Here is a 24,236-nt window from a genome sequence, read left to right on the forward strand (position 1 = left end):
TCCTGTGCCGTTATCAGTATGCAGAGACAATGAATTAAACCCGTCATTCACTCTCCCAACCTATAGTCAAAAGAGGAAAATGTTCATCCCTCGATTCAAAACAAACCTATTTTAATAGTCGAAGAAAGCGCTAATGTCAAAGATTGGCATGAATAATAAACATAGATTTGCACAGGTTGGGATATTTCACATGCTATTATTTCCGTGTTATACAGGTAAATGGCGATTCGAGTCTAGAGCGGTTAATATGAGCACAGCCAAAGTGTTCATGTTGACACACGGCGAGATTTCCCATCTTTGTTTAAGAATACATACCATTACAGCTGATAGGCGCTAATGAGCCAATATTTTTGTCGCTATCATCGTCCTTTCCCTCTTGCCCAGGTAGCATGCGAAACACCTGGCGCGAGGACCCCCCACAAGCGCTCGCTCACAAACACAAATCGAGCAGACGACACAATGTAAACATTTACTTAGTAATTAAATAGATCTAATTACGTGTGCCATTGAACCAAGTGATAAAGCACGTGTGCAGTGAAATATACAAACAAGCTTTCCTACCTTGATGTAACGTGTCTGTAACGCCAGTGGTTACCGGCACAGCTTGTAATGGTACTGGCTGGTCTTCGTCCTTCTCCTCTAGAATATAATTCAAAGCCAGCGTGCATACAACCAACTCTCAACCCAAACGACTCTAAAGCGTGTTGGCCTGCTTGACGTTCGCAGGAAGCTTCTAGCTTCTCCGAGAGTTTGTGCATCGTACGTATATATTTCATGATCATCGTAACTGAAGTCTAGAGAGGCCGTGACGTCACGCAGCAGCGCGCTTGACGTCACCAGCTTTCAATGCACATTGCTTGTAATTGGAAGCGTAGAGACGAGCTCGCTGATTGGCTCTCCCTGTCTATACCCTTCGGTTGGTTAATAAGCCTCCGCGTCACAAGTCGGTCGGGAGAGAGCTGTGACGTCACATATCCCTCTGACGCAGTCCGCCAGATTGGAGTCTAAAGATAGAATGGTTACAGCCACCATTAGCCACAATACAATATTGATCGAAGGTTTGCAAGACAGCAGCGAGAAATTCGATGAGTACTTATCATAATTTTGCCATGGTGCCGAAGCACGCTATTTTACGTACTAAGTAATCTTACTTTGTCAAAGATTTGCTCTAAATTTAGCGGGTTCTCCCCGATAACAATGAAAGCGGGGTCTTCCATGCATAAGAGGGGTCGAAATATTGATTCTCTATGGAGAATCCAAACGGGCCGTTCCGCGGTGCAGTTGAGCGGAAGCGAATCACTGGGCTGGGATATACATAGAATGATAACGCTTTGTTTATGAGAAAGGGGGGTTGGAATTGGGTCAAGAATTGGGCGGGGGTGCCCACAAACGAATGGTTTCTTGTTTCCGTATCCAATAAAATGTAATGTATTTATTATACACAGAGAAAGCAATGATGCTCTCTCTGAAGAATAGATACCGGAGCACGCAGCGACATCCCCCATACGTCCCGGTATGACTTAAAGATGCTTATCAAGAGAAATCGTTATCGTTTTGTAAATAGCCTGCAAACGTCGTAGCTAAAATAAACGATATGCAAACTCGGGTTTACATTAAAAGCACCACTTCTTTAAATACATTGTATAGAAACCAGATTACATGTTTTTCTTGCTTCATAATGTATAAATATATGAATTTGCTACTGTCAGTGTTTGTTTTGGCAGGAACTTATTGAAATTTGATCATTTGTCCCCGGAGTTAATACTTTTGTTTGGACAGCCCTCTCAATATGTCCCATCGAACATTTTATCGAATTTCTCCTCTTGTCATGGAAATAATACTGTGTAAAGTTTATATAATGATAGAATCTTAAACAAATGTTGACCAGATCAACTATTATGTTGTAACACACACTGGTTAAACAGTACAGAGAAAGATAATGTTTTAAGGTGTTGCAAATAAAGCGATAAGATAAACATGTTCTGTACACAAGAGAATTCTCCGACTAGGACTAATTCCATTCAATCTTTAATAGAAAGCAGTATGCTGGTTTATCATGCGTCAGTTTATGTAGTCTTATAGGCGTATTAGCTCTTAGAGTGAGGTGTGTCCCTTTGGCTGTAGTTATAGTTAGTAATTATAGAAGAAATCAATGAGGCTGTATTAGGCTTTTTCCTCATCATCATCATACTTGCATATCCCCTTGTTCTAGCCCAATATACCCTAAGTGACTATACAATAAAGCGAAGGCATTTCCGTTAAGTAATAACTCTCCTACACTGTACCCAATCGCACCCATCTTGATACATGTTGAGAACCTGCAAGGTATTGTCCGCCATTACTTTCAATAGGTTCGTTGCCTAATGCGTTAGTTTCACCGATAAGTACTCCGTGAAGAGAAACTCATACCGCCCCGTTTGAATGACACCCAACCTCTAAGACAATAGGAAAGCCATTTTGCTTTTTCAGAACGTGGTCGGATACATCTCAGTACCACTTCCAAGTCCTATCGCGCTGAAATGACCATGTCCATGCTTTCATGTGGTGCATGTGTTTGTCGTTGCTTACCGCCCGGAGTAATTAAGGGCACAGGATATGGGAGAAAGGAGACATCAAAGCTAGCAGCCCACACAACTTATTGTTTCCATTTTCTGCCAATTTTGGACAATGGCGCGAAAGGTATCACTACAGGATGGGCAACTCCAGATGGACAAACAAGCGGAACGGTTGACTAGGATGTGCTGGCTTCTTGAGTCGGTTGAGTTGTAGATACAGATGAACTCGATTTTTGAGCGCGATCGTCCTCAATGCACTATGATGGCGTCGCTAAGACGCTGACAGGGGGAGCGGGATGTTAGGGAGGGGTGCCCATCTTCATCATGAACGTCGGGAATTGGTATTGTGTCGGTATTTTCTTTGTTCTTTCCCAGGTGATAGTCTTCAATCCTTCCATCTATTCACGCACCTCTCGTGGGAAGTCCACACCATTAATGAATGAAGCATGTTAAGGGCAAAGAAATTTCCATCCTTTAACTACACGGCCCTATCAATGTTTTCCATAACCCCCGAGTACACGCACGGGAACACCAGCGCTAATTATTTCACCTATATCATGGTTGTTCGTTTTATTTAACATTACCAAATTTATATTCACCCTCCAGCATGTCATCACGCCCTAATGGTGCTCAATTGCTGAGGAATTTTATACAACAGGAAATAGACAATAATGTCTCATGACATCAGGTCAAGGGTCAATTGGCTCCGAAAGGAAGTCGACACTTAGTCCGCGTGTTCCTTCACAAGGAACCATTGTCAACTTTCGATCAGACAGCTGCAGGTTCCCATAGAAGGAGGGGGGTTCGTCCACAGTAGCGTTGGAGGTTATGGAATCGGTTGAAGAAGATTTAAAACGTATCAGTTCAAATCCTTATTGCGTCTTTTGCTTAAAGGGCATGGATCCAGTTTCCAATGTTATTTTACGTGTAGGAGTTATCGGGGCGTGAGACCAGTTGTCAGTGTTTTCCTTCCAAACTATCATGTTTCTTGTTTTTGTTTGATTCCCTACGACAGTCCCTCGTATTGTTACCAGGCCTATCTAATTGTTTTAAGACGGGGGCACAGTTCGCCGGGACGCATCCTGTCCTGCTATTGCCATAACCCCATAGGGACAGACCCGTCAGGTAAATACCCCCTTTCTTATAAGTACACGGAGATGTCAATACATACCTTCCCATACTCATGTTACCGAATTCCCAAATATTATAAAACGTTGAAATTCATTCCAGTGACGGATCCAAGCTTGTGTATTTGTCTTAAGTCTGAACCATGGATTGAAATCCAAGAATGCCCCATGAAACATAAAAAATGGTAATGGTTCCAGTATTAAGCCCCGACATGCGTATTTTTCCAAAGAGTAGAGCCATCCGCGGAGTCTCTGTATCGTCTAACACGCACATCATCTTTCCTATTACCAGATTGTCAGATTTGCTATTTTTCTTTGCCAAGTCTGCCACTTTGGCCCAGGAAACTATAGTAGCTCTTCCACATGGTGTAATATTTGTTAAATAGATGCGAAATTGAAATCGGATGACGATATAGAACCAACAGAAGCGAACGATTATCGTGGATTCTCAAGCACATGTCTTGATGCGTAAAGACTGGGGTGGCGCATGGGGGACAACAGACACGCCTAGTTTAGTGAAAGCACGTGCAAGACGGGGACCCCGCGAGCAGTGCGCGTGCAGCTTTGGATTGAGGCTAATGAAACAATAATGATAAACCCTGAACACCCCATTCCCACCTGGATGGAGCTGTGTTTGTTGAATCTGCGAGCGGGCAGACCACCAAACTAGACATAAATATACAGACTTGTTGCGTTTATTTTGCTTATGCCCAGCTAGAAGGATGTTTTGCGTTCTCCCCAAAACATTTCTGCCAGATGAGTTGGAACTATGGGGGGATCAGCGTTGATCATGATAACATCGGGGGGTCGCCATATTGACGAAACAATGCCACAAATCTGATTCAATAATTGTTGAAATTCTTTACGTCCTTGTCGGGGATGTGAAATTTTGTCCACGTGAGCAAACCAGGCTTCACATGTTCAGTGACACTTGTGCTTATCCTTCAAAATGTCCACCCTGGTGCTGTTCCACCGGCTGTCGAATCTCGCGTTCTACAGGAATGTTGTTTCTTGATTTTGAGATATTCGAGGAAGGTTTCAAGAATGTTCGTTCAGTCTTGTTCCCAATGTGCTTGGACCAGTTGACTCCGCCATCTCTCGTCCTTAGTGGAGCAGGATAGAAGAACATAGGCAATATGAACATTTCGACAATGGGTGACTCTTTATTCAAAATTATTTCTTCATTTGACGTATGTCCTGTTTGCTTCATTGTCAAAATAAACTAAATTCATCCAACAAAATAGACTCCAAGCGAATATTTTGCAATGTTCGCCATGATTTCATCCATTGTGCATCACTGTGTCCAAATGTTACCATAAATGGTCAAGAATTGTTAGATATTGACCAAAATAGGCCTTTCGGATATGTTGTCCCACGCAATTTTTCTATTACACGTTAAAGTGTGCCATCAGAGCGGTAACAAGGTCATAACGATGACGCGAGACCCACCAAGGTTGATCAATCTGCTGACGTCACACGTGTGGCCTCGTGCCCTAGCAATCATTGCTGGACATGCGCACAACGTCAGATTGCGTGATTGTCGGCTGCCCGATCGATAACTCGTCTGCTGATTAACATATGACGTAGGCAGTGACGCTGCGCGCTCCCTCTGATGTATATTTCCGTATATGGAATCGCGCCTTGTGACGTAAAACGTTCTATTGTAGTGCCCAGTCACAGTGGGTTTCCTGACACCTCCATAAAGAACTGCTTCATTGATTTTACCTAAAAATAGTTGTCCTACTAACATTCCTATTATGGTGTTTACTGCTCCCACAATAATAACAGTGAAGTGCAATCAATAACTGCATGGGCGTGCAAATGAGAAATTGCAAACTTGCAATTTTCGTAGGTTTCGGCCCCGACATGACCAGTCCACAAACTCCTGCTTTGCAAAGATTTATCAGCTACCAACTTGTTTTTTTATGTACATTAAAATAAATTTGTTAATTTTCCAGTGTGTCCTAGGAAGATTGTATGTACATTATTATATGGTTCTGCGTATTGATTATGTCTCCATCTCCAGGGTGTATCGATTTAGAATTTTACTTTTACATCCGCTTGCTTGACTCTGTAGATTTGCGCAAAAAACGCATAGTGCAAAAATATTTTCTTGCAGAGTTATGGTTCTTGGGGGGGGGGGGGGGGGGGGTATTTATATTGTATTCACTGTACCCGAATCACACTTTCAGCACATCTCCTTGACAAAAAGTGGAATCAATACTGCGATTAATATCCTAATATTGATGGATGAGGGCGGCGCCACTCCAAAACAATCTCAGAATAATGGCGCATTGGGTCATATCTGGGTCATTGTTTAATGCCTGGTTGCAGACAGGATCGGCAGTTGTTTTTCGTTTTGCCCTTAGTTGCATGGACGTAGCTTGTTTTGTCACCATAATGGGCTCGCAATTTCCAAAACAATCGCCTCTTCGCAGCATCAAAATGTTTGTCAAGGGAACCTGGGTTTTTTTTCCTGTGACGTCATGGATCCACATGACCGTCGAGCAGGTTTTAGCTGATGTAGATAGAGCAGATCGTATCGTCTGCGTCCTGCAGGCTGCATCATTTAGTGCCAGCTATCGGAGACCACCTCCCACGTCCACAAACAGACGACCATGTTTGGACATTGTCGCAGAACACGGGGTGGGGCAATGCTAGATTGGCATCTGCTTCTGATATATAAAGGGTAGAACTCTGTTCAGATTCGAAGTATCCCTTCCAGTTCAAGTCATATAAGATCTCTCTGTAGCGTTGTTATCATACTACCACGTATCATCGTTGATATAACACTAAGGGTTCCTCCATGAATATACTATCCGTAACGTTATCAATAGTAGGAGCAGATTTGGTACCGTTGGTCCCCTATATATGATTTTTATGCACGATATCCTTCATGTGGAGTCACGAGAACAGAAGCTGGTAATCCCTTGATTCATGCTGCTATATCCATTGAAATGTCGTTTGATGTGGATGGTTGTCGTCTGCTTCTGATGAATCAGTTTGATTTAAGTTTGAATCCATTGAATTTCTTTGTCAATATTGAACACAATGTAATCCTTTGAATCGGTTGTCATTTTGTCTCCAACGAAAGGGTGGCCATGACATATAAGTGAACATCCATCACACGTCGTTTTAGAATCGTCTGCTGAAGCGACCCGGATGCGCGCCATGTCTGTGACGAGTAGGTGAGATTCAATGATAAGTAAACGACTTTCACATCACTTTAACAATGTCAGTCCTAAAGAAAATATCACATAAGACGATGAAAATGTTCCACGTTTGTCCTTTTATCCAGTAATTTGCCATTATAAATCCATCTTCGTTGTCATATCCTTAACACGAAAGTGACATTACGTAATTTGAACTGTATGACATTTCAAAGTAATAAGCACAATATATCCATGTCTTGTCCTTCATTCGAACGTCCTTTCGTTTGTTTAAATGTCTATAGCATGTTTGAATCCTGTCCCTATAGAGAGACGACAACAGCCATAAATGAACACTTGGGCATACACTACCAAAGCTGTTATAAAGAATTACAACATCCTTCCAAAATGCGATGATGTGGTTAACAGATATTTAAGACCCTTCCAACACGAGTGGAAACACTGTCACGGTTTGCAATTCTGTTTTTCACAGTTTTCAAACATGCTTGTCTGAGACCCAGTCCTCTTCAATACTAACTCGTCTGACACATCAATGTCATGGTAGTATTCAGAAATTTGCTGAGTGTATTTCACGGATATATCTTTCAGGTTTGAGAAAATTACTTTAAAAAACTTTTGGGATATCTGTCAAGCTAATGTAAAGGAGAAATTATTACATAACAAGATGCCAACTTACCTTCAATGAATCTGCTATGTCCACATCTGCAGCCTGTAAACCATAGTCAAACTGACTATACCTCCCAACCGAATCAATCACAAATACTTCATTAAGAGTATCCAAAGAGGCTGTGTATGTCCATACACTATGAAACATCCTTACACTATCCCACAGCATTGGAACAACGTCCTGAGAAGCCGGTTCCTCATCCCGAAAGTCCTCCATGGCAAATGTCAGCCTGTTTGAAAGAAAACGTAGATTTTATGTGGAAGACATAACGAGAAGTTATGACGATGAATTAGATAAGAATAATCACTTATTACAAATACGATCAACTGCAGCGAAATACCGTGTATAGTGTTGGTCTATAGCAGACGACACTCCGAACATGTCGTCAGAGCTGAATGTTTCGCGCCAAGGCTTTCGCGTCTGTTGCTAAGCATTGAAGGCTTCTAATTCAAGAAATCGGTTTTCACGTTCAAATAATGTATATATAGTGCGAGCTGCTTGCGTAAAAGGAGGAAAATTTCATTACCATTCGCGCCATGTTTTGTACCCATACGTCATGAGTGACGCGAGAGTTGCTATGGTGACACTCGCGAATCAATACCCTGACGTCATAAGAGTTCCCAAAATGGAATACTCCTCTGCAAGCGAGTTATTATTCGAGTAAAACTCGATTGTTAGTGAAACACTGCGATCGATCTCTGGCTAATTTTGTCTCGAAGAAGCGTCGTTTGTCTATAGAGGTGATGGACCTAGAGGCAGACTCCCAGCATAACGGTGACTATTGAACGCCACGGCGCAGCATTCAATGACTCCTAAGTCTTATTCAAACTTTAGAACTTTGAGAACGTCTTCGGTTGCAGACGTCATTACAGACGTACATGTTTCAGGAGAAAGCCGAGAGTAGACGTACATCAACTCATTATGCTGAGGGAGAGCGGCGGAGGAACCGGCCGAATCACGTCTTGCTCAATCGGAACATACCTCCAGTTGGTCCAGATGATGCCTCTGTAGACGATCTGGATAGTCTACCTCCTGTGTCAGTACCTTCATATTTTTTCAGATTACGCCATGCGGGGATTTCTGTTAGATTTTTTATTTTTATTGTGTACTGATGGATTTTTATCTATGATTTTGTAAAATTCCATATTCATTTTATTGTGAAGGTCTTATGATATATTGATTGACTTCAAAACCGGACATTGTCGGGAATTCTCTATATATATTTATTATTTTTTGTTATTTTTTATGAAGTGGAATATTTAATGTTTGATCGAAAAGATATGTTACGCCATCTTCTTATTGGCGTCAGTCGACATCAGTTTAGGAAAACGGTTTCGGTGAAGAAAAAAATAAATATCTGTTTTCTCCTTTTTCAAAAAGTCAATATTTCACGAAATTCATGAAGAAGTACTTGACATTCAGATGATTCATCCGCAGTTCTACTGCGTTAAACAACCCGCGCACTTAAAACAAAGTATTTTTGGTTTGTAAAATGTCAATCGTGATAAGTCAATCTAAATTAAGGACAAGGGTATGTCGCAATAGACAAGCTAAGAAGATATTAAGACTTCAAATATGTTTACAGCAGTGAATATATAAATGCGTTTGTCTGAACGAGGACCAGTCATAAACTAAAAATTTATATATTTCATACAATATGTTATTGATAATGAATTTCAATATGTGAAATCTAAGTGCAAATGTATGTTTTTTTCACTTATTGATGTAAGTGGTAGTGCATCAAAAATTCAGTTTTTAAGACTTCTCCCCAAGGGGAGATAATAAATAGATTTTAGCAATTTACGTTTGACGGGTTTTTTGGTCAGTGGATCGCAGCCAGAGGACGTGAGTTAAAATGGCAGTGTTATTTAGTTATTTGAGGCCGGTTTCCTGGGGATGTTACACGGTTATTTGAGGGATATCATCGCTCAAGGGTATAGCAAACGCGGTCACTGGGCAATGTTAATCAGTGTGACATTTTGTAACTGAACAACACGGAGTATCTCTCTTGATACTTCATAACAGGATTTTATAACAAACTTCAAAGCGATATCACAATTTTCACTAAAAGCCTTGTTTTTAATCTGATATTTTCTATATTAAATCGAATATCCACACCTACCCACAACCGATGTTTCAATTGTGGTTGAAAATAAGAAAACAATCATTTATTACAATAATTTCTTACAATTATTATTGTTATATTACAAAAAAAAATACATTGACCTTTTTTAAACCTTCTGCACCCTCGATCGTTCAAAAACAAGTGAATTATCGACTATAAATACACCAGCATCAGGGAGCTACTGCAGCCATTATTCTTCGCATCCTCATGCCGGAACTACTATGGTGGGTTTGCGCTATTAATGGAAAGGTTGAACTAAACATAGCTAAGCACCCGACTTTCAATTTACCTCATTTTATCGATTTTATGTCCAGAAATCTGATAATGGGCGACAGTTGCGCATGAACCTATTACTCAGTGAATCAAAGTGCGGATCCCTTGACTGGATAACGTCCTGGCTCTGAAAAGTAAAAAATAAACATTTTTCCGTCACTAAGACTTCATGACATGGTCAAGAAATATTTGATATATAGTATATCTGTGACTGTTACTCTTGGGGTCAGTTATATGGACGGTGTCCGAGTCAAAGAGTGAGTGAGTGAGCGAGTTAAAATTGCAGTCACGTCGGCACTATTGTAGCCATTGTGTCATAAATCAATAATAATTTAGAACCTTTCGACATGTGTTTTAAAGTATGTACATACGAACAACGTTTCACAACGCGCAACGTATGCACAGAAGACTAACAAATATTATCTTCTGCCACGGCATGGAAGAGTGAATGAGTATGGTTTTACGCCGCTGTTTGCAATATTCCAGATATTCCTAGATGTCACATACATACACAGTTCCACGATAAGACCTAGATCACACACACACACACACACACACACATACACACACACACACACACACACACATTTCACATGCTCACAGTTCCACGACAGGACCTATATGTCACACACACATACACAGTTCCACGATAAGGGCTAGATGCCACACACACACACACACACAAACACACACACACAAACACACACAAACACACACATTTTACATGCTCACAGTTCCACGACAGGACCTATATGTCACACACACATACACAGTTCCACGATAAGGGCTAGATCACACACACACACACACACACACACATTTCACATGCTCACAGTTCCACGACAGGACCTATATGTCACACACACATACACAGTTCCACCATAAGGGTTAGATGCCACACACACACACACACACACACATATTGCACATGCACACAGTTCCACGACAGGACCTATATGTCACACACACACACACACACACACACACACACACATTCGGTGATCTTGATATATTACAATGTACGATGCAAAGGTTCCATTTGGTTGTGTTGTGAGAATATTCAATTATGTTGTATGGTGATAGTGTTCTATTACGTTGTATGATGAGAATTTTCCATTTTGTTGTTAGGTGAGAATGTTCTATTATGTTATATGAAGAGAATTTTCCATTACGTTGCATGATGAGTGTGTTCCATTATGTTGTATTGTGAGAGTGTTATATTACTAATGTTCCATTACGTTGTATGATGAGAGTATTCCATTGCGTTGTTTGATGAGAGTGTTTGTTTGTTTGTTTGTTTGTTTGTTTGTTTGTTTGTTTGTTTGTTTGTTCCGCACATAGCAATATTCCAGATATATGACGGCGGTCTGTAAATAATCGAGTCTGGATCAGACAATCCAGTGATTGACATCATGCGCATCGATCCGATGACATGCATCAACAAAGTCAGCGAGCCCGACTACCCGATCCCGTTAGTCCCCTTTTACGACAAGCATAGTCTCCTTTTACGGCAAGCATGGGTTGCTGAAGACCTGCCCCGGACCTTCACGGGCCTTTGGTGAGAGTGACGTTCTATCATGTTGTATATTGAATGATTTCCATTACGTTGTGCAGTGAAAGTGTTCCATTATGTTGTATGGTGAAAGTGTTCCATTATGCTGTATGGTGAAAGTGTTCCATTATGCTGTATGGTGAAAGTGTTCCATTATGCTGTATGGTGAAAGTGTTCCATTATGCTGTATGGTGATAGTGTTCCATTACGTTGTATGGTGTTAGTGCTTCATTACGTTGTATGGTGAGAGTGTTCCATTACGTTGTATGGTGAGAGTGTTCCATTACGTTGTATGATGAGAGTGTTACATTACGTTGTATGATGAGAGTGTTACATTACGTTGTATGATGAGAGTGATCCATTACGTTGTATGATGAGAGTCTTCCATTACGTTGTATGATGAGAGTGTTACATTACGTGGTATGATGAGAGTGATCCATTACGTTGTATGATGAGAGTGTTCCATTACGTTGTATGATGAGAGTGTTCTATTACGTTGTGTGATGAGAGCGTTCCATTACATTGTATGATGAGAGTGTTCCATTACGTTGTATGATGAGAGTGTTCCATTACGTTGTATGAAGGGAGCGTTCCATTACGTTGTGTGATGAGAGTGTTCCATTACGTTGTATGATGAGAGTGTTCCATTACGTTGTGTGATGAGAGTGTTTCATTACGTTGTGTGATGAGAGTGTTCCATTACGTTGTATGAAGAGAGTGTTTCATTACGTTGTATGATGAGAGTGTTCCATTACGTTGTATGATGAGAGTGTTTCATTACGTTGTATGGTATGAGTGTTCCATTACGTTGTATGAAGAGAGTGCTTCACTACGTTGTATGGTATGAGTGTTCCATTACGTTGTATGAAGAGAGTGTTTCATTACGTTTTGTGATGAGTGTGTTCCATTTCGTTGTATGGTGACAGTGTTCCATTTCGTTGTATGCTGTATGGTGATAGTGTTTCATTACGTTGTATGGTATGAGTGTTTCATTACGTTGTATGAAGAGAGTGCTTCACTACGTTGTATGGTATGAGTGTTCCATTACGTTGTATGAAGAGAGTGTTTCATTACGTTTTGTGATGAGTGTGTTCCATTTCGTTGTATGGTTACAGTGTTCCATTTCGTTGTATGATGAGAGTGTTTCATTACGTTGTGTGATGAGAGTGTTCCATTACGTTGTATGATGAGAGTGTTCAATTACGTTGTATGATGAGAGTCTTCCATTACGTTGTATGATGAGAGTGTTCCATTACATTGTATGGTATGAGTTTTCCATTACGTTGTATGAAGTGAGTGTTTCATTACGTTGTGTGATGAGAGTGTTCCATTACGTTGTATGATGAGAGTGTTTCATTACGTTGTGTGATGAGAGTGTTCCATTACGTTGTATGAAGAGAGTGTTTCATTATGTTGAGTGATGAGAGTGTTCCATTACGTTGTATGATGAGAGTGTTACATTACGTTGTGTGATGAGAGTGTTCCATTACGTTGTGTGATGAGAGTGTTCCATTACGTTTTACGATGAGAGTGTTCCATTACGTTGTATTATAGTGATTCATAAACACATGCTCCTGATATTGTAAGAATCGTACAATGGACCCTTTTTAGCTGTTTTTTTATTATGGTTGTTATTAATAATTATGACTATGAAAATGGATTTTATCGCTTGTATTCGATCCGTTGTTTGGTGAGAAAGTACTTTATGTACGTAGTATGGTTAGACGATGCCGAGGTGTTGTCTGATAGGCATTAATTAATTTACACCGGGGAAGGTCACAACATTGACTAAAACTATTTCATTTGTCAGAACAGCGTGCAGATGGCGTGAGGGTTTCAATGCTTGACAGTACGTTTGTTTGTTCGTGTTGCAGCTGAAAGGCACCACACAGTAGGTTTTTTTTTTTAATCTTCTCTGGAAACTTTCATTCATTAAAAATCACAATCATACACATGTGTAACTTATACTTTGTTTCAGCTTGAATACTGACACGACTGTAGATTTCTGAAACATTACTCCATAAAATATTGTGTCTATAGTGCCCACGTTGAATATCACTCACTCACTCACTCACTCACATTAATGCTGGACCAAACCTTGACAGTGATTTATTATTGTAAAAGCATTTAAGATTGTCTCTTTACATATTTTTCCGTGCAATGACATTCAACTGTCCTTGGTGAAAGATGCCATATTTGCCTGCAACAACATTCAACTGTCCACGGTAAAGCCTGGATACCATGTCTCTTTACACATTTGCCTGCAACAACATTCAACTGTCCAATGTAAAAGTTAGATACCATGCCTCTTTACATATTAACCTGCAACAACATTCAACTGTGCAAGTTAAACGTTGAATACCATGTCTCTTTTCATATTTGCCTGCAACAACATTCAACTGTCCATTGTAAAGGCTGGATACCATGTCTCTTTACATATTAACCTGCAACAACATTCAGCTGTCCTTTGTAAAAGTGGGATACCATGTCTCTTTACATATTTGCCTGCAACAACATTCAACTGTCCATTGTAAAGGCTGGATACCATGTCTCTTTACATATTTGCCTGCAACAACATTCAACTGTCCATTGTAAAGGCTGGATACCATGTCTCTTTACATATTTGCCTGCAACAACATTCAACTGTCCATTGTAAAGGCTGGATACCATGTCTCTTTACATATTTGCCTGCAACAACATTCAGCTGTCCATTGTAAAGGCTGGATACCATGTCTCTTTACATATTTGCCTGCAACAACATTCAGCTGTCCATTGTAAAGGCTGGATACCATGTCTCTTTACATATTAACCTGCAACAACATTCAACTGTCCTTTGTAAAAGTGGGATACCATGTTTCTTTACATATTTGACTGCAACAACATTCAGCTGTCCATTGTAAAGGCTGGATACCATGTCTCTTTACATATTTGCCTGCAACAACATTCAGCTGTCCATTGTAAAGGCTGGATACCATGTCTCTTTACATATTTGCCTGCAGCAACATTCAACTGCCCACGTTACGTGTGTGTATTTAACGTTCAACAATCGACTACAGTTCTCGCCACTTGAAATAGAATCACGGAATATCACGTTGATTGACGAAGATAGCTACATGTGTGCTAATACTTTAAAAGTGAAAACAAGCCATTGCGTGAAATAACAAATATTACTTATAGTATGACAAAAATTGCAAAGTCCGCTTTTCAAGAAATACCCAGTTTGCCAGCGATAAACATAATCATTGAGTTTTGATCACGTGATCACTCTCCGGGTAAGCTTCGGCAGTCAGGTGACTACATTTAGCCTAATCTGTCGCGTACGGGCATTAAAAGCACGTAATGAAAGAAGAAAAACGCGCAGATATAGTATTTGTAGCGCTATTGGCCAAGTTCACTGCTTCACAGGGGCGGTCGGGTAGCCTAGTGGTTAAAGCGTTCGCTCGTCACGCCGAAGACCCGGGTTCGATTCCCGACATGGGTACAATGTGTGAAGCCCATTTCTGGTGTCCCCCGCCGTGATATTGCTGGAATATTGCTAAAAGCGGCGTAAAACCATACTCACACACAGACTCACTGCTTCACAAAGTCGCTCGCAGTCATCTGACTGTCGATTGTTGACGGATTGTAACCACGTGACCAAAACTCAATGATGATGTTTATAGCGACCAAAATGGACATTTCTTGAAAATCGCACTTTGCAGCGTTTGTCATTACTGTAAGTAATGTTCATTATCGGCGGAATGGCTTGTAGCCACTTTAAAAGTATCAGCACACGGGCAGGTATCTTCGTTAATTGATCATCGTGATACTTCGTGATTCTATTTCAAGTGGCGAGGAATATACGTGCCCATGCATCAAAGTTCATACCATGCTGTATAACCCTGGTAAAACAGCATTCAGTTATCATTGTAAACCTCCATACCGTGCTATGTAACCCGTGTAAACGAGGTGAGGTGAAATTGGGTTTAACGTCGCGTCCAAGATTATTGCACTTATATAGCGACGTGCATGCACGTGTATGTGTATGTGTGGCTGCTTGTACTAGTCCGGACTGATGCCGATTTATAGTGCTAGCTCACTGAGATACCATGCTGCAGTTTAACATGAATACCCCACTCAGACACAGTATACTGACTCCGAGCCGACCAGTCCTTGTTTTAGCCCCTTAATGCCGAGCGCCAGACAGGGTAACAACAAGTACAATCTTTTAACGTCTTTTTGTATGACGCGGCCCGGGATCGAACCCTGGACCTTCCGCTCTCCGGGCGGACGCTCTACCACAGGACCACGGAGGCGGTCTCCGTGTAAACGAAGATTCAACTATAAATGTAAACCTACATACCGTGCTATGTAACCCGTGTGAAACAACATTCAACTTTAAATGTAAACTGTCATACCATGCTATGTGACCCGTGTGAAACAACATTGAAGTATTCATGTAAACTTTCATACCGTGGCATGTAACCCGTTTGAAACAGCATTCTTCTTTATATGTAAAACTTCATACTATACTATATAGCCGGGAAAAAAATACCATTCAATTGTACTATGAAACACGTGTGAAACAACATTCAACAATCAATGTTAACCTCTATACCGTGCTATGTAACCCGTGTGAAACCACATTCAACTATCAATGTTAACCTCTATACCGTGCTATGTAACCCGTGTGAAACAACATTCAACTATAAAATCAATGTAAATCTCCATACCGTGCTATGTAGCCCGCGTGAAACAACATTCAACTATCAATGTTAACCTCTATACCATGCTATGTAGCCCGCGTGAAACAACATTCAACTATAAAATCAATGTAAATCTCCATACCGTGCTATGTAGCCCACGTAAAACAACATTCAACTGTCAATATAAAACCATGCAAAGTTACCCTCGTGAAACAGCATTCAACTGCCCGTGTTAAAAGCTGTATACCGCGTATTTATAAAGTTGTCATCACACAACAATCATCTACCCTTGACAAAAGTGTAAATTATGCAATGTAACCACTGTGAAACAAATTTTGCAACTCCCAATGTTAAAAAAACATGTGTTTCAAGCATGATGCGACGCAGAATAGTGTTCCGATTTCTTAAACGTCGACGACTTCAGATGATGCCACGGACTGTCTTTTCTTGGTTCTCAGAGTTGGAGGTAAACACATAGTTCGGTCTAAAAGTAGCTGACATCGATCCCTGGCATCGATCCAAATTTCCTGTCTGTGGCTTTCAGGGGAAAACAGGGTGACCTCTGAATCGAATAAAAGATGGAACCGGGGACAACTGATGACTGAACCTGGACAGTATATAGCTTTCCAAGACAAAACAAAAAACATCACCAGAAATCATATACCCAACCTGGACAGCATATCGCAAACTGGAAAGTAAATACACAAATACGAAACATAGCACCCACAGGCAGTATATGGCATCTATAAGCAAAATATAGCATCTCTAGACAGTTAAAAGTCATTCTAGCGTCCCCAGACAGTAAATAGAATCCCTAGATAGTATATAGCCCATCTCGACAGCATATAGCACCTACAGAAAGTAAATAATTCCCTGAGTATATAGCATATAGTATGTCGCAGGCGTCTGTATAACATACCAAGACATATGGCATCCTTAGACAATATTGGGCATCCCTGGAAAGTAATCAGGATCCCTAGCCAGTATAACGAATCCCCAGACTGTACATAGCATCCCAAGAGAAAGTAGAAAGTAACCAGCATTCCTAGACAATATAAAGCATCCGAAGACAATATATAGCATCCCTAGAAAGTAACCAGCATATCTAGAAATATATAGCACCACTAGACAGTAACCAGCATTTCTAGCAAATGTTCTATACAACATAAAACTACCCTAGACAGTATATAGAACCACCAGAAAGTAAGCATCATCCCTAGATAATGTATACATGTAGCATCCATAGAAAGTAGCCAGCATCTCTAGACAACATGTATGAATAGCATCCCTAGAGAGTATGTAACACCTTTAGAAAATATCACCATAGCTAAAATATTGTTTCCCTAGACAGTGTATAACATCACTAGACAGTATATAACATCCCTAACATTATATAACATCCCTAGACATTAAATAACATCCCTAGACATTATATAACATCCCTGGACATTAAATAACACCCTAGACATTACATAACACCCCTAGACGTTAAATAACACCTCTAGACAGTATATAACATCCCTAGACAGTATATAACATCCCTAGACAGTATATAACATTCCTGGACATTAAATAACACCCCTAGACATTAAATAACACCCCTTAAGAGTATATAACATCCCTATACATTATATAACATTCCTAGACATTATATAACATCCCTATACATTAAATAACATTCCTAGACATTATATAACATTCCTGGACATTATATAACACCCCTAGACATAAAATAACACCCCTTCAGAGTATATAACATCCCTATACATTATATAACATTCCTAGACATTATATAACATCCCTAGAGAGTATACAACACCCCCGGATAGTTTTAGCATTCATTCCTAAATATAATTAAGCATCGGACCGTGAATATATAGCATCGGTCATTCAATGTGACAAATTGATGGTTATTATTAGTTATTACTTTTGGAAGTTTGGACATCATATTTGTTCTACCGCCACCTCTTGTGTTCGATTTCCCGTCTTGATGTGTATCCTTCTCTTGATGTCATCTGGCCTGATATTGCTTGGCTTTGTTAATAGTGTTGTTTATACACAATCCATCTATATAATAATATATAACGTGAGTGACATGGAAGAGACCATTTCCCTGCTGTGTGTCGTCTGTTTGTCCTTCTCAGTGCTTCTCCCTCTATCGCTCTGTTCATCAGGTCTGTCTGTCAATCTCTCTGTTTGACTCCCTATCCCTGTAGATTTGTCAGTCTGTGCCAGATATGTCTGTCCGTCTCTCCATCCATCAGTCTGTCTGTCATCTCTCTGTCTGTCAATCTGTAGGTTTGTCAGTTTGTGCCATTCTTTTTTCTGTCAATCTCTCTGTCCACCTGTAGGTTTGTTAGTCTGTCCCTCTGTAGATTCTCAGTTTGTGCCACTCTTTGTCCGTCAATCTCTCCTTCTCTATGTCCCTCTGTCCACCTGTCTGTCTGTCATCTCTGTCTGTCCATCTGTAGGTTTGTCTGTCTGTGCCACTCTACGTCCGTCCATCTCTCTGTCAACCTGTCTCTGTCATTTCTGTCTGTCCATCTGTAGGTTTGTCTGTCTGTGCCACTCTATGTCCGTCCATCTCTCTGTCCACCTGTCTGTCTATCATCTCTGTCTGTCCATCTGTAGGTTTGTCTGTCTGTGCCACTCTATGTGCGTCCATCTCTCTGTCAACCTGTCTCTGTCATTTCTGTCTGTCCATCTGTAGGTTTGTCTGTCTGTGCCACTCTATGTCCGTCCATCTCTCTGTCCACCTGTCTGTCTGTCATCTCTGTCTGTCCATTTGTAGGTTTGTCTGTCTGTGCCACTCTATGTCCGTCCATCTCTCCATCCATCTGTCTGTCTGTCATCTCTGTCTGCCCATCTGTAGGTTCGTCAGTGAGTGCCACTTTGTCCCTTCATCTCTATGTCCATCTGTCTGTTGATCCACCTGTCTGTGATGCATATTGTAGGTGAATCAGCCTGTCTCTACCTGGTATATTTTTATATCCAGTCAAACTGAAAGAAATCACGATAAGGCAATTTGAAACTGGATATAATCCCAGGAATAGGATTACTGCGCAATCCATATGAATCACATTAACCGCTGGTACGTTCACCTTTGTCAGCTTCCGTATCAGGATAGGATAGTGAAGGGTTCCGAGATTCGCTCCGATTAGGATCCGTGGGACCCGTGAAGATCCAGGTTAGAATAGGTCATCAGCAACCCGTGACTAACGGGGTTAAGTGGTCAGGATCGCTGACTTGATTGATGCATGTTATCGTATCACATTCGCTAGATCGATGCTCATGATGTCAATCACTGGATTGTCTGGTAACGACTCGATTATATACGGACCTCCATCATATACCTGGAATATTACCGAGAGCGGCGTTAAACAACAAACAAACAAAAGATTCCCTGGTCTGTCCGACCATTCCAGGGGTTGACCAAGATGGTAAGAGGTAACGACATGCGTCACTTTGACCTTTTCTTCCTCGTTAAAGGAGGACTAGCCTCTATCACACACCCTTGTCTGTCTGCTACCGCACATATCATGATGAAAAATACCGGGCAAAAGAAAGGATACACCCATGTATGGTGGTGGCTAAAATGATTTAACAAGAAATGGTTATACGGTGGTGGTGAGGTTGATACGGGTATCATAGTTGTGTTTTGGACCATAAGTTTACAATGTTTCGGCGACTGTTTTCAACCTCGTAATTTAGGGGTCAGTTGCAATTTTCAAGAGTATTCTTTCTTTGCCTGGTAGTTTATATTGATTCAACAGTTAACTGTTACCTCAGTGATAATGTTTCAATAATTACATGGCAGCTGGACAAGGACGACAGGCTACGGAACATGGGCCCCCTTTAAGATGACATGACATAACTGAAATACGGCTTACCGCCCCAAACACAGCTCACTCTGTGTCAGTTTAAACTTTTTTTTAAAGGGAGCGATTATTTGATATTTTGTTTAAAAAATACTGGTGGAACATTGTGTCAGTCTTGAGGCAGTGACTATCCGCGACTATACCTGCCTATTTTCACTGCAAATTTTACACAGCAAAATCGTTTTGATGAATCCAAACCGTTTTCATTGTCTCTTGAGGTGATAGATAAGATGATGATGATGATGATGATGATGATGATGATGGGGAGGAGGAGGGTGATGCACAGATTCGGCAGTACAGGAAGACAAACTGAAGACATTAGCCACGTTCCAATAGGTCCCTGTTGCCCACACGTGTATGAAGAACGGACTAACATAAGTATCAAATGGTTACAATATGTCACTGACTATTATATATATATACTGCCTCTGCTTGGGTCACTGAGTAGCTATCAACCATTGATTGCCTGGCCAGACCCGATTCCGAACAGGCCTCCTTGATGTAGCTAGGATGGTGCTGACTGTTTATAGCATAGGCGCCTTCGCTAACTCACTGCTTGGCAGATCGGGGCGGTGGAGTAGTCTCGGGTAGAAGTGGAGTGGCCCAGCGGTGCAAGTGTTAGCTCGTCACGCCGACGGCCCGGTTTGTGTGACGCCGATGCTCTGTGTATCCCCGCCGCGATAGACTTAGGATAATGCTAAAAGCGTCGAAACGTTCACTCACTATTTCATACAAATACAGTAAAGATGAAAACGAGATAACTCGGCGTATGTGGCCAAACGAAGACAAAAGAGCAGCCCTACTCTGAAGTGAGTGAGTGAGTTGGGTTTAACGCCGCTTTGAACAGTATTCCAGTTATATTGCGGTGTGTCAGCTTATTCTGGGAGGAAAGCCCGGAGTGATGACAAACCTAGAAACATAACCGGGATTCGAACCCACAATCATAGGTTTCTGGCGTGCCCAAGGGACGCAACTCTGCACAGCGAATTGCGGCGCCTTAGACGACTGGGCCACCCGTGCCCCCCTACTCTGAAGTTCCGCGTTTCCTTCTTTGATTAGAGACGGTAGGTAGCCTTGTAGTTAAAGCATTTGCTCGACATGCCTGAGATCTGGTTCGAATCCCAAAATGGATGAACGATGAGGTTCGATTCTCCCCATTGTACAATAGGTAAGACCCATTGGTCCCCCGCATTGATATGGTAGGGGTTATGTCCAAAGCGGCGTAAAACAGAACTCGCTCATATGTTTTACAGGGTGAAGGAGTACTTTGTAATCCAGTTGTCAGGGTTTTCTATTTAGCTTGTTTCTACTTGTTTCTTTTAGCTCTGCCTGATCACATTTGCACGCAATAAAGTGGTATTAATACCAAAAACCCTGACAGGGAAATGAACAGTGCATGTGCTACCGGTAGAGCAGGAACTGCCTACTCTTTTCGCGAACACCTGGTGTCATCACTGATTTTCAGTGATCCATTCATATATTTTTACGCCCAATGAAATCTGTTTTAGTTGATAATCGAGACTGATTATTCTCTCGCGTTGAATTTACTCCCCCGAAAGTAATTTTCCTTTCCCCTGCAGTCATATTCCAGCACTATCAATATTATAGCTAGGCCTGCGTATGGAGCCAAAGCTTAAACCACCTGGCATCCCCCATGTCTGTGTCTCCATGTTGCAAAGCGAACCAGGGCCGTCTCCGTGGTGTAGTGAATAGAGCGTCTGCCCGGAGAGCGGAAGGTCCGGGGTTCGATCCCATCGCCGCGTCATCAGACCAAAAGACGTTAAGAGTTGACACTTGTTGTTACCCTGCCTGGCGCTCGGCGATAAGGGGCTAAAACAAGGACTGGTCGGCTCGGAGTCAGTGTAGTGTGTCTGAGTGGGGTATTCAACTGCGGCACTGTATCACAGTGGGCTCGCACTATAAAACAGAAACTAGTATAAGCAGCTACACACACGCGTGTATGTGAACTAATCAACCCCTTTTCACCTCACCTATAGATTGAAGCGAAACCAACCCCTTGAACAAGCCCTGAAGATCCGCACCCACCCATCCACACCCTATGCCATGCGCGTACATGCATACGAGTGCTCAAAACGTCGAAAAGGGACGATTTGTACGTCATGGCATGGTTTGGTAAGTCATCCATTTTATCCACGGGCTCCTTGAATTTCAATTTCACGTTTAATATTCCAATTTACTTGATTATTGAATCCAAAGAAGCTCCATAAATAACGTCAAAAATAGCCTCCATTATGAAAACATATCCACAGAGCAAGGCTTCAAGCCATACTTGATGTTGTCTTCGTGGGTGTCCAACGCTCGTCCAACCAAACCGGGACCCTGTCCTCAGCTACTACGCGTACGATCATATAACCAGTTCAACCGAGGAGACAGACAGCAGCTCTATACCTCAGTAACCGTTCACTATCGATCCACATCGCAGCGATCGTCACCGGGCTTCAGGTCTCGCAGTTCTGCGGCATAAACCATCGGCTTTCCTCTATGTAACAGCTCCTCAATCGAACGTTTGACGTCACGCCTACGTCAGAGGCCACAAATAGCTGGATCGATTGGCCATGTCACAATAGATTGTCTGGTTTTGCGCTGTGATGTATGCATCTTTCCCGCTTCCAGCACTGACGTCGGGCTTGTCAAGAGGAGGTCAATTGAACTGTTTTTCATTGGGGTTTATAGCTGGGGTTTGTGCTTCAGGATATTTATGGCACATCTGCAGTTCAAGCGGAATTATTTTGTCGTTTGTAGGTCAATATCGATACCCTTGAATTGGTGGTTGTTTGAAGGCTGCTCAACGAAAAAATCCCAATGCGTTTTTTCAACGTGGATTTCTGTCACTGACACAGCAGCTAAATAGTGTCCTCTGTTTCCAGACATGCAGGTTAAAAAATGATGCTTGGAAACAAGACGTCTGTTTGTTGTTGAACGCCGCAATATTCCAGTTTTATGACGGCATGCATTAACTACGTCGGGGAACCTGTCAATTCGATCCCGTTAGTCGCTGCTTACGACAAGCAAGGGTTGCTGAAGACCGATTCTAACCGGATCTAACCCGGATCTCCACGGGTCTGACGTACAGTCAAGTCGAGGACCTAAATTATCACGGAGGTTGAGAACTAAATTCGGCATATCCGCCTGTTCGTTATATCCAACATTTCGTTAAATTGAACGGTTCGCTCCCAGTGTTCGTTATATCTAGGCGTCGCTTTTTCCTTCTGTTCGTTATATGGATTGTTCATAATATTCAACGGTTCTCTAAATCCTACTGTTTCTTATATCGAATGTTCGTTATGTTCAACGGTTCTTCATGGTTTTGGTTTTTTTTAAGTTGTATCCGAAAGTTGGCTATTCCATAGTCCTGCGCCATGACTGTGGAATATGAATATTTTATGAAAGAAAAAAACAATCTAGAAACGCATACGAAAGCAAGTCTAGCTAGGTCTAGCTAGCTCTATTCCACAATCAGCATAGGTTAAAAAAAAGTATATTTTTAGAGTCAAGATGGATATTGTGTAATATAAGATTTCAAAGACTAAATGTTAGTCTGGCTATTCCGCACTGTTTGTTCTACCCGGGACATGTCTTTGTCCCACTGTTCGTTATATCCAGGGTTCGTTATATCGACTGTTCGACTGTTCCCACAATTCCTTAGGTCTCAGTCACACATTCAGAATTTTTACTGCCGTCCTTGATAGGACCATTCCGATTACAATTTGTCAAAAGTCTGATCGAGATCCTTTGATTCGTGGCGGGAAATTCACAAACAATCAGATATTGTTCAGGAAGCGTCCCGATTCAGCCGTTTCCAGTCGAATACCCGTAATCAATCCGAATCTGATCCGATTTGAATCTATCGCATGGTAAAAACCGACCGAATCTGTTCCGACAGCGTCCCGATTCTCCCGAATGCGATCCGACAGAGATCAGACAGTGACCGGATACTGAACCGACAAAGACAGTTCGCATTCAGCAAGATCTGGACAAGAAACGGTAATGAACAATTCATGCCCATTTATCACGACAGCGTCCCGATCCACAGGACACCGTCCAGACAACACAGGACGTTGTTACGATTTTGATACATACAGCAGAATCTGTCACGACATAGTCACGATTGTAATCCGACAATACAAATTCGAGTTTCCCGAATGTTCGAGACGCGCCATAGTGTCGGGAGTGCATGGCCGAC

General features: G+C 41.5%; 1 protein-coding gene and 1 long non-coding RNA gene across 2 annotated transcripts in view; one reads left to right on the forward strand and one right to left on the reverse strand.

Annotated features, from left to right (window-relative positions):
• The window catches only part of LOC139465678 (outer dynein arm-docking complex subunit 2-like), a 129,728-nt gene that overhangs the window by 16,986 nt on the left and 88,506 nt on the right, over nt 1-24,236 (forward strand). The window lies entirely within an intron of this gene.
• Nucleotides 581-7,938, reverse strand: LOC139465681 (uncharacterized). The gene is made up of 3 exons (XR_011653174.1): nt 7,860-7,938; nt 7,529-7,748; nt 581-1,004 (listed from the first exon to the last, which is right to left on the reverse strand). It is a non-coding gene; the product is annotated as an uncharacterized lncRNA (long non-coding RNA).

The sequence above is a fragment of the Haliotis cracherodii genome, unplaced genomic scaffold, assembly GCF_022045235.1.
Source record: "Haliotis cracherodii isolate W230 unplaced genomic scaffold, xgHalCrac1.p SCAF_18, whole genome shotgun sequence".
NCBI classification, from domain to species: Eukaryota; Metazoa; Mollusca; class Gastropoda; order Lepetellida; family Haliotidae; genus Haliotis; species Haliotis cracherodii.